Raw genomic sequence first — 4,855 nt, 5'->3', positions numbered from 1 at the left:
TTCTGTTGCAGGAACTGTGACTGCTGCATTCTCGTCAAAGTTATCGAGTACCAGTGCGTCACAGCTAAATAGCAAAACCACAATTAGTACTCGATTCATACTGCTAAGCATTACTGGCTTCTTTATCGTGGTGGCTTTTCCCTATTTGATATTTGATAACCTCAGCCGTCAAGTTTGTTCATGGCCTGTTATTGGTACGTTCTGAAAGTTCCTTGAATGCTCATTTGCGGATATGGTGATTTTCTGAAATACGAAAACAGTTTTATTTTTAAATAATGTATTTAAATGTAATGGAAACAAGTTTTACATGCTGGTTAAAGATAAGCGTTGGTCGCGGAGGAAAATGCGGATTTATTCTATATATAGGTGTATCGCTGTTTTCATGCAAAAAATACGTTATACAGTTCTTCGCATTCAGCAGCTGCATTGGCACCTGAAAATTTACAATTTTAGGGTCTAAGTTCGCTTTAACTTCATAATTTTAAACTTGGCACCACCATCAATCTACACTTTCAAATATTTTTGAGTCGCGAAGTCGAATGTAAATATTTATATTAAACCATTTACCCAATCACTCACGTAAAAAATACCAACAATAAAAATGCGCGCGGCAAACTTCAATCACTGGCATGTTTTTACCTTTTGTGTTTTTGTTCTGCTTTGTCTTTTTTTTACCTTTTGTGTGGTTTTTGTTCTGCTTTTTTTTTTGTTTATTTATCAATTGCTTTTATTATTGCCGCAAACGAACATTTACATGAACTCACATACAAACAATGGTGTACTAAACGACTGCAAATTTTTCAGTGAACGTGCCACAACTTCCAGGCTTTCTGTCCCCTTAAAAATTAAAATTTTGACTTTGCATTCACCTGTGGTTTGTTTAGCTGTGTTAACACTACATTTTTACAATAGTTTTAATTAAATAAACACTTTTATTTATGCTTAAATTACAGAAATTGGTGCTCGTGAAAATTCGTGCAGCACGCAGTCAAGCGATCTCAGTATATCCAGTAAAAAAACTGTGGTGAAGTCCTTTATGGGGATAAAGTTTCCAGAGGTGAAATTTTAGGGAGTACACAATTTCTTACACGCATGGTTGCTTTTCAGCAATCTTGAAAGAATCTTAAGAAATGTTTGAAAAAAATGTTCATATAGTACATAAATTTTTGAAATAAATACCATATAATGTATGTACACTGGTTAATAATATCAAAAAATGTATTAGAACCACCATTTAATGTTATATTTGATACAAATTAATATTGCTGCCCCGAACGCTCTGCGCATTGCCACTGAATAATAGATGTACTTAAAATTACATCCCTGGTCCTTGTTCTTTCTGTATCGCATCGTGGTGAATTCACATTTCTCAGAAATTTTACAACAAAACAATACAAAGTGAGTATTTTATTTGCTAATTTTTGCGATTTCTATTGTTTAATGTAAATTTATGTCTTTTAGGATATGTTGAGGCAACGAAGAAGGCGCAGTTTGGAAATGGAGTTATTATTAATGAAGTAGCAGCCATATTTGGAAAATTATGCCGATAAGCAGGATGGAATTTGGGAAAGTAAGTGCCTGCTTGCAGCATATCTATGTATTAAAAAGTATTTAATTAAATTGTTTAATAGAAATGTTATAAATCGAGTGGCTCATTTACGATGTGCTCCAAACATTTGGCGAACTTTTTTTCGCCTTTTCAACGTGCTAAGTAACAAGTTAAGATGACTGCCCTCACGGCCGGTAAGAAACCGCAAGGAAAGAGCAGACAATCTTCCAGGAAGCTGCCTCCTGTCCCCGAGTCGAAGCAGAAGTTCAGCAAGAAGCAGGTCAGCAAACTGCTACCCTGATCAAACGTAAACTAAAGCGCTCTGCTGTGATTGCACTCTGTAAACGTGAAAACTTCGTGCATGCTGAGAAATATCAAACAAGAAAACTCGGTGATGGACGCCGTGGGATGAAGTTGCGCTGTGTGGCAAAGAAATGCGGCCAATTCTACGGGCCTGAAAAATCCAAATTGGCTTTTGTGATCCGTATCCGCGGTATCAACAAAGTTGCAACAAAAGTGCGAAAAGTGAAGTGAATTGATGTACAAACGTGGAATTGTCAAGCACAACCATCAACGTGTCTCAATCTCTGACAGCTTTGTGATCGAACGCAAATTTCGCAAAGCGCACGAAATTCAGTGCGTAGATTATTTGGCGCACGAAATATTTACTGTTGGAACCGACTTCAAGAAAGCCTCCAACTTCCTGTGGCTATTCAAGCTCAACACATCAACCCTAGGCTGGCGCAAGAAGGCTAATCACTACGTTGAGGTTGGTGATTTCGGTAGCCGTGAGGATAAGATCAACAAATTGCTGCACAAGATGGCTTAAAGAAATTGTTGTTTTGTATTTAAGTCGACAATATAATTTGGCACATCTTCAAAAGACGCCCAAGCAAAAAAAAAAAGAAAATTAAAAAATTCCTGAAGTTGCCTTTTCACGGGTCGATTTCTGTCGACTGGAAAATTTACTTAAGATATCGACTAGCCAAAACGCTTACATTTTACGGTTGAATTGCAATTTACACGGGTAGATTTTGGTTAAACGACAAAAATCGACCGTGTAAAGGCAGCTTAAATAACGTTCAAATTAATCATCCCCTTTGAGATGGAAAATACCAATAACCATTTCATAATTTCGAAAATTATTCCATTTATATTTGTTCTTGCATTTTCCACACCACTTGTGAGTTATGCTTTTACGCGCGTTACCGATTTTTTTTTTTAATGTGCTCGGTTGCCCAGGAGGCCTATTTTCACCTTTACAACTTAACTTAAACAGAATTAAAACTAAAGCATGCAATATATAAAGAAAATTAAAAGTTGTCTTACATCTAGTAAACTTAAAAAATTGCACATTAAATTCATTTTTCATTATAAAATAGAATTAAATATCACAATTCAGTTTACAAAATGTGGTCTGTTTGCACCCACAGTAAGTTCCCATGAAGCCTAGCCTAAATTCAGAATTGAAAAAAAAACGAGCAAATGGGGTCGGAAACTACTAGCCCTAAAAGCATAATGTGGAAAATGTTTGAAGAGCTGCGAAATTGGGTTGCAATAATAAAAATAACAGTGCATAAATTGGAAAAAATGGTTTTTGTTCTGCTTTATAATTTTTGGGAATATTGGTTCAGATGGAATTTTTTTATTTGTTTGGTTTTTCAGCTCGTTAATGATGCACCCAGGGTTGCATTTACTGTCTATGAAAATATTTCGTGAAGCGTTCCAAAATTAGCTCCGAGCAACTATAAGTTGGTTAAGCTTAAATGAAATAGGTTTTTATTAAATATTTATTCCTGGTATTTAGTAAAAAACATCAATACTAATGTATGAAAAACAAAACGTCAATGCTAATTTATGAAATGAAGTAAATAAAAATCTACGAATACATTCCATGAATATTTTGTCATAGAGCCATTATTAAATTTAGACATAACTTTGTCAGGCGTTGGTACTGACGTATATAGAATTAATGCGTTGGAGAGAGATAAATATACAAGTTCAACGCGCTAATTTAGGTATCCTTGTATGTGTATACCTGTTACTCGTCTGGCATATACTCCAACTGCGAAAATAATGACAATTATAATTTATGTAGATCCCTGGATAAAAGATTGTCACAAGTTACTTTCGGTAACTCACGATTGAAGTTTGGAATGCAATTTCTCAGAAGCACGACTACAGATTTTCTCCAAAGTGTCGGAGAATGCTATGTACTAGTTCATGAAATTCTTAAATTATCTTATTTTTTTAGTTTAGTGTCAACCATTTATGAGTTTAATACACTTTTGACGTATACGACATTTGTCAAAAAATTTGCAGTCAGTTTTAGTGATATACGCCAAAATGTGATAACAATTTTTATAAATTAACCATACTTTTTACTAATCAGCCTAATCGTGAGTTTCGCCCGAACAAAATTTCGCCAACAATTTTTTCATCCACCTGTAGTGAACACACGCAAACGAAAAGTGACCCGGTTCTAGAAAATGAAACTCATGATAAAGCTGAATATGTCGCAAACTAAAGAAGAACAGATAACTCTATTTGAAAGATCTTGATTAGTTTAGTACGACAGCAATACTAACGCAATTTGTACCAAATAACCGAAAAAATTTTAGTCAATCAGTCGGAAACTAAAGAAGATATCCAAAAACCACAAATTGTCAAAATGACGCTTCCGGTAATTTTCCATCCAGGCGACGATATTTGAATAGGTTTGTATGGTTACCAATAGTCAGTACTAATTTGTACTGGAACCTGCAAACTTTTACTGGAAAAGTGTATGATAACCCAAAAAATTCGCAAGAGAGCACTGAATCGAGAGCGTAACAACACGAGAGAGCTGCAAATTCTTGCTAGTGAAATTTTTACTAGCAGAAATTAGCTAGCAGAAGAAGAAGAAGAATAAATGTCAAAAGAATATATAAAAAGTGGTGTTACTAGCTCAGTTGGTTTTGTGTATGTGTTTCACCGCTCGGCTTCTGATATCAAATTGAAAAATTTTGTTTGAATTTCTAAACACACTTACAGATTTTGACAGTTTATGCCGCCAAAGCAAAAACAAAATACATGTAAATTTTTGTTTTTGTACTCCTGCTATCACCTTATATTGATTCGCCTTGGCACAAACAAAAGTAAAATGAGTGGAAATCATAGTTAATGATGTACTGGACAGTGTAAGTGCTTGTGTGTAAAGCAAAGAGTTTAAAACTGATTTATAAATAGTAAAATGTTTACAGCAGATTGTCAAAGCAGTGCAACAACTGTTCTCTTGCAAGTTTTTGCTAGTTTTGTGTTCAATAA

General features: G+C 34.7%; 1 long non-coding RNA gene across 1 annotated transcript; it reads left to right on the top strand.

Moving 5' to 3' along the window:
• The first annotated feature begins 1,359 nt into the window (after positions 1-1,359).
• LOC118745135 lies at positions 1,360-1,670 on the top strand. The gene is made up of 3 exons (XR_004993622.1): positions 1,360-1,398; positions 1,462-1,570; positions 1,632-1,670. It is a non-coding gene; the product is annotated as an uncharacterized LOC118745135 (long non-coding RNA).
• The last annotated feature ends 3,185 nt before the right edge of the window (positions 1,671-4,855 follow it).

The sequence above is a fragment of the Rhagoletis pomonella genome, unplaced genomic scaffold, assembly GCF_013731165.1.
Source record: "Rhagoletis pomonella isolate Grant_MI unplaced genomic scaffold, Rhpom_1.0 Rhpom_scaffold_00008, whole genome shotgun sequence".
In the NCBI taxonomy this organism is placed as follows: domain Eukaryota; kingdom Metazoa; phylum Arthropoda; class Insecta; order Diptera; family Tephritidae; genus Rhagoletis; species Rhagoletis pomonella.
Note: the sequence above shows the minus strand (reverse complement) of the source record. Positions and strands in the feature narration are given on the sequence as shown.